Here is a 16,303-nt window from a genome sequence, read left to right as displayed (position 1 = left end):
TGGAACATGGTAGATGCTTAAATAATAATTTGATTAGTGAAGGTGTTCATTCTGTGTATGTCTTATTATATATTTAACAATTTTTATTGCACTAAAGCAGAACTGAATGAAAGAAGAGGAGATTACACATTGAAATCAAGGATGCAATACGGGCATTTTTAAAAATACTCCATAGTATAAATTATTGCTGAACAACTTTAAAAATAGATAAATAAAAAGGCAGAATTAAATCATTCAAGATTGTATTACCTACTTTTATACTTGGGTTTATCTCCTCCTGGACTTTGGCCAATACAAATATACACACGTTGACACAATCTACTTTCTTTAGCTGTCTCTCTCCTCATTTAGGATTTATAGTTTATGGAATAAAATAATCCTTTATACCTTTTATTTGTGTGTGTGTTTGTGTGCTCAGTTGCTCAGTTGTGTCCAACTCTTTGAGACCCCATGAACTGTAGCCTATCAGGCTCCTCTGTCCATGGGATTTCCCAGGCAAGAATACTGACGTGGGTTGCCATGTCCTCCTCCAGGGGATCTTCCTGACCCAGGGACTGAATCTGCATCTCCTGCATTGGCAGGTGAATTCTTTACCACTGTGCCACCAATTTATTACTCACCAATATATCCTCAATTTTCTATTTGTTAAATATAAACCTATATCTATCACTTTTACCAGCTCAATAATATTCCATTCTTTAAATGTTCCAAAATTTATTAAAACAATGCCCTATTCATGATCATTTAGGATTCTGCATGAGACTACAGTAATTATTTGTATTAGGATGTTTTGGTTGCCAGGGACAGAAACTTAGTTGAACTAACTTAGGAATAAAAGGAAATGTATTAATCCATTATAACTGGCAAGACTAGAGATGAAACTAGTTTTCAGCAAGCCTAGATTAAGAGGCTCAAGCAATGCTGTCAGCTTTATCCCTCCATCTCTTGGTTCTTTTTTCCTTAGTTGCCCTCATCCTCTCATACTACATATGGATTGACCTTCTTCCAAAATCCAGGAAAGACAACCACGTGCATCTACGTTTAGTAATCCCAAAAGAAAGATTTTCACCAACAGATGGGAAAAGCAATGCGAGAAATTTCATTCTATATTAAAGCTTTCAGTGTCAATTGTGGAGAGTATAGATGGAGTTTGTGTGCTTTTCACCGGCTTTGAGAATAAACACAAGTGAGGCACAAACATGATTGGCTACCTGATCAAGCCTGGCAGTGTGTGTATAGACTTGAGACTCAGGGAAAGGTCATTAAGGTACTTTTCTCTACAAGCTCCTATGGTGGTTGCCTCTTAACGCAGTTAACTAAGAGTTCCAAGAATACAAATACAGTGGGAGTTTGATTTCAATCAAAGCTGCAGTGGTTGGCCCACACATTGGTAGCTATTATGAATAAACTCTGAAGCTGGCAGTAGTGCAGGATTGTACCCTTTACAAAGGAAGCCAGTCAAGTGTTATACTTATTTAATACAGATGGTTTGTTAAATTATTTACATAACATCAATTTCAAATATTCTGAAATGAGTCCTAAGTTTTTCTGAAGCTAAACTAAAAAAGAGAAAGTTAAATATTTTAAGATGATCTGTGACAGTTGGTAGGTTGTTAGATTGTTTTCATTCATTTGTTCCTTCAACAAATGCTGATTAAATACTTATTTTGTCAGTTTGCACTAGGCACTGATGATATAGAACTAAAAGACCCACTAGGCTTTGTTTTTTTTTTTTTTTTGGCTGGAGGAAGGTTACCTCCTAACTGGATACATAGACAAAAAAAAAAAAAAAAATACAAGTTCAACTGTGTTGGGTAAGTTCAGTGACAAGGAGCTAGGGTCATCTTGGTAGACATCTCTTTAGGAAAATTATAATTTGCAAACATGGCTTCAGAAATTAAAGGTGCCATTTTTAGAAGAACTTCTTGCCTCCTTCACCTATAATTTATTTTAATAGTATTTTAATAAGTGAAAGAGAATGTCGTTTTATGATCACGTTATGATACTTGAAGATATGTTTTATGGAACCATTCACTGAGTTCCCAGATGGTTACAGTTGAATATAGTGTGAATATGTGCTTCCATAAAGGACAACTCTGTCTTGCCACAAAGTGATCCAGCAAACACTAGGTGGAGTTTTGGAAAATGACTCAGCAATCTGGAATCTGAGCAGCCTTGCTCCTTGAACTGTACTATCTTTGGAAAATTGTTCCCTATAAAATCTTGTAGCCAGATGAACAAGGACCCCCAAAGATGCGGTACTCACTTTCCAGATTTAGCACATTCCTAGAATTTTAAACTCATTTTTATGGACTGTTGCCCAGGTGAGGGGGGGCTTAGCCAAGCCAGGAACAGTTATGAGCAACATCCCCTAGGAAGTCAGTTCCCAAATTTGGAGTGCTTGTATTCTGAACATTCCTGACAATTCTGGCTGAGAAATTCAGCTTGCCTAAGTTTGGGTACCCCAAGGATTTTACATGCAGCAGAGAACTGCTGAATTAAGCTAAGTGTTGGAAGACATTGCAGTTTTAATTATTAAGTTAGCCCCCTGCTTTAGTGAATGCACAAGTTGGCATATGCTTGGGAATGTTTCTGTTTCCAAACTCACAGCAACTGCATTTTTAAAATGTTTGACCTTGATCTTGTGACCTTTCCTCTAAAATCCTGAGAGTCCTGGGAACACTCACAGCTGAGTGATGGGAGCAAAACTAGACAGATAGCAATTCTCTTTTTCTTTTATTTATTTATTTGCTTAAATCTTAGGCTACTTTGTTTTAAACTAGACCCAACTTCCCTTTCAGTTATTAATTTTATTTAAATCTATTCTCTTGGTATGACTTTATACTTTGAATTGATACCACTAAAGCCTAAAACTAGTAAAGCTGTGTGACCCACCTGCTAAGGCAAGCTGGCATTTTGACACTGCTCTCCAGAGAGCTGAGACTGTTCTCTAGATTAATGTTTTCAAATTCTTTGATTGCTGTTCAGAATAAGAAACAGCACATAAACATATAAACACACACATATATATATGATTGAAACAAAAATTTCAAGAAACCATATTTATCCTTTCTGCATATGATGTACTATGCCTTGGGTTATGGCCCACAGCCATATTTCTTAACCTTTCCCTGTACTACCTACAAGCTAAGAAAGGTTTTATGTTTTTCAGTGGTTAAAAAGCAAACAAGTTATAATGAGACACATTTACAATATGTCATGTGCTCTTCTGAGCCTTTGCATTTATTGACTTGTTAAATCTTTAGTGGTTAACACATTTTGAGGGAGTGCTCAGTGTGCAGGATGCTTTGGTAAGTGCTTTCAATGATGCTTCCCAGGTAGCTCAAATGGTAAAGAATCTGCCTGCTATGAGGGGGACCTGGGTTCAATTCCTGGGTTGGGAACATCCGCTGGAGAAGGGCATGGCAACCCACTCCAATATTCTTGCCTGGAAAATTCCATGGATAGAGAGCCTGGCAAGCTAGTCCATGGAGTCACAAAGAGTCGGACATGACTAAGTGACCAACATTTTCTCTTTCACTCTATGAGGCAGGGGATATTAGTAGTCACACTTAATAGATGACAAAACAGAGGCTATATCACTCGCACAGGGTTACACACCTAGGAAGTGGTAATTAGGATTTAATCCTAGGTTTCTCTGCTTCCAAACTTTTGGTTCTTAATACTATTGATGTTTTCACCTTCTTGACCATAGCTTCATACATAATATGGACCCAATGTATATTCGAAGAATGAGTGAATACATGTATGAATGATCCAGAGATAGATTGATGGTATCCCATAGACCCTGACCAACTATGAGAATACAGATAAATTAGGTGATTGCTTGTTGCTTTAAAAAGCAACCAACCAAACAAATAAACAAGGTAAATCCTTCATTTATTAAGTGCTAAATACTTCATGTGGGCTTTCCTGGTGGCTCAGCAGTAAAGAAACGCACCTGCAGTGAAGGAGATGCAGGAAACTCAGGTTCAATCCCTGGGTCAGAAAGATCACCTGGAAAAGGAAATGGTAATCTATTGCAATATTCTTGCCTGGAAAATCCCATGGACAGAGGAGCCTGGCGGGCTACAGTCACAAGAGTCTAAAATGACTTAGTGATTAAACCACCACCACCACCACCACCACCAACTACTTTATGTAATTGCTTTCAATATCTTTACTCAATTAACCCTCATAAGGACACTATGAGGTAGATGCTACTCCTGTTTTACAAAAGGAAGGACTGAGGTCCAAAGAGGTTAAGTACATTGCCTAAGATGATACGACCATTATAGTTAGATCTGGTGTGACTAAGACAGATGATCTTCTTAATTCTATGCTATGTACCTCCATTTATTAATTTCTAATATCACTGTAATACTACCTACCCCTATAATTTTGTAACCAAAATAGATAATGTATCAGAACATTCATTAATAACTGTATTTTCCAATGACATATTTCTCTACCAAAAAGTTAAAAACTCAAGGTGGAAGAAGTAGAGGAGGCAAAGAAATGCCTTCCAGTACATTTGATATGGAAATTGTTATTAAAATGTTGTGTTATATTTTTTGTAAATGTTCTATAAATCTAAAATTATTCTAAAATATTTTTTAAGAACACAATGAAGCACATGGAAAAATGTTTAATTTCATTAGTCATTAGAGAAATGCAAACCAAAACCCCAATGAGATACTACTATACCTCCACTAGGATGGGTACAATTTTTCTTTTAATGGAAAATAACAAGTGTTGATGCAGATGCAAAGAAATTAGAACACTTATGCATTTTTGCTGGAACTATAAAATAATGCATACACTGTAAAACAGTTTGATGGCTCTTCAATAAGCTAAATGTTGAATTCCTATATCACCCAGCAATTTAATTCCTAGGTATATATCTATATATGCAAAAGGATTGAACACAGACGTACAAACAAAAACTTGTATGTGGATGTTAATAGCGGCAATTGTCATAATAGCCAAAGATGGGAATAACCCAAAAATCCATCAAAAAATTATGTTAAAGAAAATGTAGCTTTCCATACAGTAGAATAGTATTCAGCTGTAAAAAAGGAACAAAGGACTGACGTATGCTATAAAGCAAAAAACCCTGAAAACATGATATTAAGTGAAAGAAGTCATATACAAAAGACCGTATAATGTGTGATTCCATTTATACGAAACGTCCAGAACAGGCAAATCCATAGAGATAAGAAATAAATTGGGGGTTATCAGAATTGTGGGGAGGCAGAAGGAGGAGTGCTAGGTAATGATCATGGGATTTTCTTTTGGGATGATGAAAATGTTCTGGAACTAAATAATGGTGATAGCTGCACAGTACTTTGAATGTACTCAATGCTACTGACTTGTACACTTTAAAATGGATAAGATAGGGAATTCCCTGCAGTCCAGTAGTTGGGCTTGGTGCTTTCACTGCAGTGGCCCAGGTTCAATCCCTGGTCCCAAAAGCCATGTGTCAATAATAATAATAATAAGCTTAAAATAGCAAACTTTATGTTCAGTGAATTCTACCTCAATTTAAAAGCTCACTGGGATACCATTTTTAAAAGGTAGTATACTGAAACAGAATGTGCTGGGAGATACAATACAACTTAAAAAGGAAAAAAAGTAAATATTACATGAAATACCAGCGTTCAGTACAGCATCTTGATTTAGAGCATGGACTTTCAAAACTGGCAGCTCTAGAATCAAAGCCCAGTGCTCTCACATAATGACTAGTTATCCTTAGGCAAGTTTTATAACCTGTCTGAGACTCAGAGTCCTCATTCGTCAACCGTGTGTCATTGCTATTGGTTATAATGAAATACTTTTTATATAAGTTGTCACCTAGCCTAAAAATAATGATGATTAATATATGCTTTTTTTTTGTTCACCTTTGTATATATGTGAATTGAGTGTTACTAGTCTTCCTAATGATAATTTCATTAAAAGGAAAGTGATCTGGGTTTGGGGAGATAACAATCATAGTTTTATCACCATATGTGACTTTTTACATCCCAGGAAAAGTATCCCGTGAACAGATCTTTAAAACGATTTTGTGAGGTTATATTGAAATTTAGGCTAAATTGCTATTACTAAAATTTCTAGGCTGCTTCCAACTGTTACTACAAAAGAATCGTCATGGAATCGGAGTCGATAGGAAAGGCTTTATTAGGGAAAAAAAAAAGATACCTACGTTTCCTTCCCTTCCCCTTGAGGATAACTAAGCTGTCACCATGAATATCAAGAGTGCTATTTCTTTGTGAATTTGCATATGGCATCTTCCCAGGTAATTTATGGAGCAAATCCTGACAAAGCTCAGGAAGAAACCATGTAGCTCCTTTAGTGTCATTAGTAACTGAAAGGCCAAATTTAAAGAGGTAGAGGAAATTCATCTCCCAAAGATTCAGACACAGCACTCTCTGCTCTACACCGTACACAATTCTTCCAGCCACACAAGTCAGCCTTTCTAAAGTAAGAAAAAGAAACTTCTAGAACCCTGCCTTCTAACCCCTGTTCCTCATCCTCTTGGGCTCTCCTGGGAGTTAAGGAATGTGGGGAGAAAAATAGCTGCAGGGTTTGGCTTCTAGTTGGTCAACCCTGAAGCTAATTGCTCTATGGGAGATTTTCGATCTCCATTCTTGGCAAGAAACTGCTGCTGCTGCTGCTGCGAAGTCGCTTCAGTCGTGTCCGACTCTGTGCGACCCCAGAGACAGCAGCCCACCAGGCTCCCCTGTCCCTGGGATTCTCCAGGCAAGAACACTGGAGTGGGTTGCCATTTCCTTCTCCAACGCATGAAACTGAAAAGTGAAAGTGAAGTCGCTCAGTCGTGTCCGAATCTTCTCGACCCCCTGAACTGCAGCCCACCAGGCTCCTCCGTCCAAGAGTACTGGAGTGGGGTGCCATTGCCTCCTCTGTGGCAAGAAACTACAGGCCAACAAAACTGCCAACTGAGTGACTATGTAAAGAGCAGGGAGCTGGGTCTGACGGGTATTTGGGGAGGGAAAGGTTTAACAGTTTCTGTGCCTGTTTAAACATTCTAGTCTTACCAACAAATGTAACAAAGTCTAACTGACGCATACCTCAGTTTCCTGCATTTCGCAGATATTGTATTAATATTTTTATAAATTGAAGGTTTGTGGCAATCCCACCTCAAGCAAATCTACTGGTTCCATTTTTCCATCAACATTTGCTCACTCCTGGTCTCTGTGTCACATTTTGGTAATGCTTACAGTATTTCAATTTTTTTCATTAACATTGTATCTGTTATGGTGATGTGTGATCAGTGATCTTTGATGTTACTATTGTAATTGTTTTCCAGCACCACAAACTGTGCTTGTATAAGGACATAGTTAACTCATCTGATAAATGCTGTGTGTGTTCCAACTGCACCACAAACGGCTCGTTCCCCCGGCCCCGTCTCGGCCCCTCTCCTCCTGCTGTCCTATTCCCTGAGATGCAATGATATTGACGTTAGGCCAATTAATAAACCTAAAATGGCCTCTAAGTTTTCAAGTGAAAGGAAGAGTCTCATGTCTCTAATTTTAAGTAAAAACTAGAAATGATGAAGCTTAGTGAGGCAGGAATGTCAAAAGCCTAGACAGGCCAAAAGTCAGGCCTCTTGCACCAGTTAGTCAAGATGTGAACACAGAGGGAAAAAGTTCTTGGAGAAAATTATAAGTGCTGCTCCAGTGAACCCAGAAATGATAAGAAAGTGAAGCAGCCTTACTGCTGATATGGAGAACATATTAGTGGTCTGGATAGAAGATCAAACCAGCCAGAACATTCCCTTAAGCCAAAGCCTAATCCAGAGCCAGTTCCTAACTCTCTTCTATTCTATGAAGACTGAGAGAGGTAAGCAAGCTGTAGAACACGAATTTAAAGCTATCAGAGGTTGGTTCATGAGGCTTAAGGAAAGAAACCATATCTGTAACAGAAAAGTGCAAACAGAAGCAGCAAGTGCTGACGTAGAAGCTGCAGCAAGGTATACAAAATATTTAGCTAAGATAATTTATGAAGGTGACTATCCTGAGATTTTCAATATACATAAAACAATGTTCTTTTGAAAGAAGATGTCCTCTAGGACTTTCATAGCTAGAGAGGTAGCCAGAGTGGAGAAGTTGATGCCTAGCTTCAAAACTTCAAAGGATTGGCTGATTCTCTTGTGAGGGGTTATTGCTGCTGGTCATTTGCAGTTGAAGCCAATGCTCGTTTACCATTCTGAGAATTTTAGGGCCCTTAAGAATTATGCTTAATCTACTCTGCTTATGCGTTGTCAATGGAACAACAAAACCTGGATGACAGACAGCACATCTGTTTACAACATGGTTAACTGGATATTTTAAGCCCACTGTTGAGAACTACTCCTCAGGGGGAAAAAAAAAAATCTCCTTGTAAAATATTACTGTTCACTGGGCTTTTCTGGGGGCTCAGTGGTAAAGAATCCTCCCACCAATGCAGGAGACATGAGTTTGATTCCTGGTCCAGGAAGATCCCACATGCCATGAAGCAATTAAATTCATGTGCCACAACTACTGAGCCTGTGCTCTAGAGCCCAGAAACCTCAACTCCTGAGACCACGTGCTGTAACTACTGAAGCCCGCACACCCTAGAGCCTGCGCTCCCCAATAAGACAAACCACAGCAATGAGAAGTCTGCGTACCACAACTACAGAGTAGCCCCCCCTCATCACAAGTAGAGAAAAGACCACACAGCAATGAAGACCCAGCACAGCCAAAACTTAATAAATAAATTATTTTTAAAAATAAATATTACGGCTGCTCAATGACAGTGAATCTTGTCGTCCAACCACTCTGACGGAGATGTACAATGAGATAATGTTTTCATGCCTGCTAGCAACATTATCCATTCTGCAGCTTGTGGATCAAGGAGTCATATTTACTTTCAAGTCTTATTATTATGAAATATATTTCCTAAGGCTATAGCTTCTACAGACAGTGATTCCTCTGATGAATCTAGGCAAAAGAAATTGAAAACCTTCTGGAAAGGATTCACCATTTTAGATGCTGTTAAGAATATTCAAGATTCATAGGAAGAGGTCAAAATGTCAATATTAACGGGAGTTTGGAAGAAGTCGATTCTAACCCTCCCATATAACTTTTATATATATATATATATACATATAACTATATAACTTTCAAGACTTCAGTGAATAAAGTAACCACAGCTATGGTAGAAATAGCAAGAGAACTAGAATTAGAAGTGGAGCCTGAAGATGTGGCTAAATTGCTGCAATCTCAGAATAAAACATGAACAAATGAGGAGTTGCTTCTTGTGGACGGCCAAAGAAAATGGTTTCTTGAGATCATTATTTCCTTCATCTCCTGGAGGAGACGCTGTAAAGATTATTGAAATGACAACAAAGGATTTAGAATATGACATAAGCTTAGTTGATAAAGGAGCAGCAGAGTTGGAAATGGTTGACTGTAATTTGAAAGAAGTCCTACTATGGGTAATGCTATCAAATTGCATGCTAAAGAGAAATCATTTGTGAAAGGAAGAGTCAATCGCTGTGGCAAACTTTTCATTGTTATCTTAAGAAATGGACTTCCCTGGTCCAGTGGTTAAGAATTCACCTGCCAATGCAGAAAACAAGGGTTGAATCCCCGGTTCGGGAAGATTCCACCTGCCTCAGTGCAACTAAGCCCCTGCACCAGGACTCCGGAAGCCCGCCCTCCACACAAGAGAAGCCACGGAGGTGAGAAGACCGTGAACCACAACCACGAACCACAACTAGGAAGTAGCCCCTGCTCACTGCAACTAGAGAAAGCCTTAGCTGCAACGAAGAACCAGCACAGCCCCAAATAACATAAACAAATTCAATTATATACATATATTTAAAGAAAGTAATAACGTGCCACAGCCAAGAAACGAAGATCCTGCTTGTTTGCTATGTCCCCTTCCCACATCCCTGCAAAAGAAAAATAGAAAAGATACCTGATCAAATCTGAACACAGGGTTCCCTTAGGAATAGTAGGGTGAACTGAGGGGAAAGGAGGCAGCCCTCAGCATCATCCCTGTGTCAAATGGGATCTTTCCGTTGAGGTAAGAGGGCTGCAGATGGCTCCCAATTGCAGTGCACCAGCCCCAGTCTCGCGGGATCTGTTGTGGAGCGCAGGCTCCAGAGTTCAAGGGCACAGTAGTTGCACACGCATGGGCTTCTCTCCCGTTGTGGTACATGCTGGTTTCAGAGCATATGTAGGCTCTGTAGCTGTGGTGTGAGGGCTCAATTGCCCTGCAGCATGTGGGCTCTTAGTTCCCCAACCAGGGATGGAGCCCCATGTCCCCTGCATTGGAAGGCAGATTCTTAACCATTGGACAAGCTGAGAAGTCCCAAGGGCAGGGGTTTTATCTGTGGACTGGCTGGCTGACTGGCTAACAGCTCCAGCAGTCTTACAACCAGCTGAAAGCCTCAGTGGTAACAGGCAACTAGAGTTTTTTGAGTAGACTATGCCAGATTCTGGGTTCAGAACAGCACAGCAAATTCGGTAGTATTCAAAGCTGTGACTTCTATTTCAAAATCGTAGATAAAAGCTGACTGTGACCCTGAAGATCTCCTCCCACTGAGAAAGAGTCCATGCGGCACTTTTCTCCCTTTGTCATACCAAGATGACATTCTCATCTTGACTTAGCCATAGTGCACTTCTAGTCTATGATGGGTGCTTACTGCATAGTCTTAAAGAATCAAACTGTCAGATGAGAAGACAATATTGTTCTTTTATTTCAAGAATGTGTGGTGTTATCTAAGATACCACTGCCCATCCAGTAGATGGATTGCCAAGGCATTTCATCTGCTAGGAAACAAACACACAAACAAAAGGGTATAGCATGAGTCTGGGACAAAGTGCAAAGAGTTAGCCAACCCCTCCTTTTCCAAACTTGAAATCAACTTTCAGGGGAGAATTTCTGATATTTCTTATCAGCCTCCACTCTTCAGTTCCTGCTTCCCAACAATTCTCATCTTGCATTTGAGGCCACCTGTGGTACCAGGGAGGCTTCCCTGGCGACTCAGTGGTAAAAAACCTACCTGCCAAAGCAGGTGGCATGAGGGTTGGATCCCTGGGTGGTGAAGATCCCCTGGAGAAGGGACTGGCAACCCATTCCAGCATTCTTACCTGGAAAATTCCATAGACAGAGGAGCCTGGCAGGGCTACAGTCCAGGGGGGGCTGAAAAGAGTCAGACATGACTGAGCATGCATGCATCCCATTACATCATGGTACCACAGAAGTGAATTCTGTCGTCCCAGGGGTAGGAGCAGGGAACCCAGGTGTGGCCCATTTGGTTCACCTGGCCACAATCACGGATGCCAGGCTCTGCACCTGTGAGCTAGGCTGGTTCCAGGCATGAACCTCGGGCACTGCACTTGGAATGCTGGGACAGAGGCTCCCCTAATGCTGGGCTGTGTGGTGGTGCTGCCAACCCCTGCAACAGCAGTGACATTTTTTTGCCACTGATAGGGGAAGCCAGCCCGAGGCCAGTGCTAATTCAGAGGCCAGAGATGAGAGAACTGAGTGGAAAGAGCAGCGGAGCCCCCATAACATGAATCAGATAGCAACTGAATCTGGCCCTGTTTCTGGACTCTTCCACAAAGTCTATATGTTCCGTTACTCAAACTGAAACTTCTGGATTCGCTGGCCAAATATAGTAGTATGTATAGGAAATCAGTGTCAGACTTTATTTTTCTGGGCTCCAAAATCACTACAGATGGTGACTGCAGCCATGAAATTAAAAGACGCTTACTCCTTGGAAGGAAAGTTAGGACCAACCTAGACAGCATATTCAAAAGCAGAGACATTACTTTGCCAACAAAGTTTCGTCTAGTCAAGGCTATGGTTTTTCCTGTGGTCATGTATGGATGTGAGAGTTGGACTGTGGAGAAGGCTGAGCGCCTAAGAACTGATGCTTTTGAACTGTGGTGTTGGAGAAGACTCTTGAGAGTCCCTTGGACTGCAAGGAGATCAACCAGTCCATTCTGAAGGAGATCAGCCCTGGGATTTCTTTGGAAGGAATGATGCTAAAGCTGAAACTCCAGTACTTTGGCCACCTCATGCAAAGAGTTGACTCATTGGAAAAGACTCTGATGCTGGGAGGGATTGGGGGCAGGAGGAGAAGGGGACGACAGAGGATGAGATGGCTGGATGGCATCACTGACTCGATGGACGTGAGTCTGAGTGAACTCCGGGAGTTGGTGATGGACAGGGAGGCCTGGTGTGCTGCGATTCATGGGGTCGCAAAGAGTTGGACACGTCTGAGCGACTGATCTGATCTGATCTGATAGGAAATCAGAATGCAGCTGTAATTGCTGCAAGATCTATTTTCTCTTAGTTTTTTTAAGTGAAATCTTCCAAGTGTTAACACCTTAAATATGTTAATAACATTTTGAATACATGTGTTTTCTTAAAAATGGCAACAGTATGAAAGGATAGACAGTGAGGAGGGTGTCTCCATCCCATTTTCCTCAGTTCTCCTCCTCAAAGGCAACACTTAATTCCTTTACAGGCTTCTTAGTATACTTCTAAAGATATTCTGCACAAAGATCTTCCTTTCAGTTGACACAAATGGTGCTATTGGGTTGGCCTAAAAGTTCGTTTGAGTTTTTCTATAAGACATTATGGAAAAACACAAATGAATCTTTTGGCAAACTTAATATATGCTGTCAGCATCTTGCTTTTTTTGCTTACAAATATTTTTCAGAGGTTGTTCCATATCAGAAAATATTTAAGCTGCTTCCTTATTTTTTTATTTCAATTGAAATGTGGTTGATGGGCAACCAACAACCATATTTGTGTTTTGTTTTGTTTTTTTTTGATGGGAAAACTGCTTCTTAAATATGACAACACGGCTAGGAATTTTTCATTCTTTATTTCACTGCTACCTGCAAACAAGGGTGAATAAATTAGTTTGTTTGTTTAATCAGTGAAATGAAGCAATTGTGGCAAATACCTGTTGCACATTTCTGAAGAAATTCATTTAAAATTATGAAACAGCTCCAAACTATTCTGTTTTGGTTCTGTGATTTATTTAACCAAGGTCCTTTAGAGAATCATTTAGACTATAACCTTTAGCTATTTTACATAAAGCTACAGCAAATGTTGTTGTGTATGCTCCTATGTTTGAAAGCTATGTAAAATGTTCTCAACAACAGCCTGTATAAATACAGGCTATTGAATCAAAAGTTTTAAATTTGAGACTCTGAATACAAGAATTCAAAAATTTGTTTTTGTTGGCTTTTTTGTTTGTGTGTGTTAACCCTTCCCTTTGACAAAGAGTTTAAAATTGAAGCATAATTGATTTACAATATTAGGATATTTTCAGGTATACTGCAAAGTGATTCAGTTTTAAATTATATTATACTATATTATATTACATATATTTTTATTTGATTCTTGTCCATTATAAGCTATTACAAGATATTGAATATAGTTCCCTGTGCTGTACAGTAAATCCTTAATGTTTACTTTATGTATAGTGTGTATCTGTTAATCCCTTACTCCCAGTTTATTCCCCCATCGCATCCTTTTTGGTTATCTTAAGTTTGTTTTATATGTCTGTGAGTCTATTCCCATTTTGTAAATGACTTTGTATCATTTGTTTAGATTTCATATATAAGTGATATCATATGATATTTGTCTTTCTCTGGTTACTTCACTTCGTATGGTAATCTGTAGGTCCAGATAAATTCCTTTTTCTCACTCACCCATCCATCCATTCATTTATTCAATAAATAGTTACTGAGTACTCACTATGTGCCAGGGAGTATTTTGGGTACTGATCCTTACCTCAAGGACCTTCATTGAAGAAAAACGTGGTAGGTCCGATGAATGTCCAGTCATCTGTAGTTATTTAGACACATTAGTATTTAAGGGACTTTATTATAACAGCTTCACAGTTATTTCAGTACAAGCCAATTCATTTTTGGACCTGTATCAGAAGTCATGTCTATGCTAGGTCATTCAATATTTCTAGGTGATAAAAGTAAAGGACCAATAGTCCCTTTTGATGAAGAGCCTTCCATAGAATACTTCTATAAACAGTTCCAAGCCATTCATTATGCATCAGTAGCCCCACCTACAGGGGCTTCCCTATAGGCCCAGCTCTCTGGTCTTGGCTGACTGGACCAGGAGTGAGCATGGGACCCTAAGACAGCCACTTTATAAGCTGATTGATGACTGATAGGCTGGCCTGGCTCCAGAGCTCTGTCCAATAGGAGTATTTGTTACAATATGGCACTAATCAGACCCTCTCAAATTGAGATACTGAGAAAATAAAACAAGTGTTAGCTAAGGAAGCAAAACCCAAAAGAGAGAAGAGGCTGAGTCATATAGTCAAGTCATGAAATCCTGTAGCCAAGGTTTTCATACCCAGTGACTAGCCAGACTTAACCAGGGCATGTCTGGTCTAGGGCAGTTTTCCTCAAACTTGGGCAGAGAGTCCCAGCTTCTATATCTGTAAATTAGGTCAGTCCATAATTCCATTTATTGTTTAAATTGAGACTTCTGTTTAATTGGTGATTGATGTCCCAATTATCCCGGATGGTAAAGGTGATGGAAATCTAGAAACAATCTTCTCTCCTTGCCTGGAGGGCCTATTAAAATAGAGATACTAGTTCCAAATCCGAATTCCTGATACAGTGGGTCTCAGGCACCAAGAATTTGCATTGCTAACAAATTCCTAGTTGATGCTGATACTGTGGATCCAAGGACCAAACTTTGAGAACCACTACTCTACAGAAGGGCTTCCCTGGTGGCTCAGAGGTTAAAGCGTCTGCCTGCAATGTGGGAGACATAGGTTTGATCCCTGTGTTGGGAAGATCCCCTGAAGAAGGAAATGGCAACCCTCTCCAGTATTCTTGCCTGGAGAATCCCATGGACAGAGGAGCCTGGTTTGGGCTACAGTCCACAGGGTTGCAAAGAGTCGGACACAACTGAGCGACTTTTACTCTACAGAAATATTCCATGCATTCAAATCTCTTTAAAGTAAGATGGGTCCTCTTCTTAGTCTTAGACTAGATAGAACATTTCATTTTCTAGGTCCCTGTGAGATCATTTACCACAGAACTGAAATTGCTGATTGCCTGTATTTTCAGATCCTTTTGACATCTCCACATTGTTTGAGCTAATCTGAGTGAGTCCTTACCACAATATGAGCCTCCAAAATAGAACACAGTAATAGGTATCATTTTTTGAGTCCTTACTCTGTATAAAGAGAAAGCATTCAATAAATGATAACTAGATGTTCCACTAGGGAACTGCAATGACTCATAAATATTTTGTCCCTAAGTTCATTACTGCAGTGTTGTTTATTTTGTATTTTTCTTTTTAAAAATGTTTAATTTCCTCTTGATGCTTACAGTCAATTATATAAGAACCAGTTTTGGCTCAGTGTCTGCAATTTTTTTCTACAGTTGCAATGTTCCATCATATCCTCAAAAATATTAAAACTCAGAGAAAACCAAAATCATCACTAACAATTGAGACTGAGCTCTTCCTTTGACCTAGATACACTGTTCCTGACAAATTAGTGTGTTATTAAAATGTCTTACCTCTGAGGACATCTGCAATCACATTTATTACAAACAGAACTAGGAAGATCTATTAGAAGTTTATACCAGGCTCTATCCTAATAGTATCAAGCCTCTGGTTATGTCTTTTGTCAAACCTTAAAATGGACTATTTATTTTATGATTATTCCTTGTGCTTCTGCACCACTAAACTCCAAGCTTCATAAACTCAGCAAGTGAGTCCACCGGTTTTCTCTCAGTGCCTAACACATGACAGGTGTTCAGTAAATATTGGTGGATGCTATGGACTCAATGTTTGTGTTCCCCACCCCTAATTCTAACTCCTAATGTGATGGAATTTGGAAGTGGAAGTCATTAGGTCATGTGATGAAGCTTTGGTAAATGGGATTGAAGTAAATTGAAAGTCGCTCAGTCCTGTCTGACTCTTCTTGTCTCCATGGACTATAGCCTGCTAGGCTCCTCTGTCCCTGGAATTCTCCAGACAAGAATACTGGAACGGGTAGTTGTTGTCTTCTCCAGGGGATCTTCCCAACCCAAGGATCAAACCCAGGTCTCCTGCATTGCAGGCAGATCCTTTACTGTCTGAGCCACCGATTAGTGCCCTTATGAAAAGAGGTTAGAGTACTCCCGTGTCCACTTTCCTCCATGTGAAGGCACTAGGAGAAGAGGGCAATCTACAAGCCGGAAGAGGATGCTCGTCAGAACCCAACCATACTAGCACCCTTGTCTCAGACTGCCAGTCTCCAAGACTGTGA

This window comes from Bos grunniens, chromosome 22, assembly GCF_055505025.1.
Source record: "Bos grunniens cultivar Pamir isolate PY7600 chromosome 22, Bosgru_T2T1.0, whole genome shotgun sequence".
Lineage (NCBI taxonomy): Eukaryota > Metazoa > Chordata > Mammalia > Artiodactyla > Bovidae > Bos > Bos grunniens.
The sequence above is the reverse complement of the archived record's forward strand: the minus strand, read 5'-3'. Positions refer to the sequence as shown.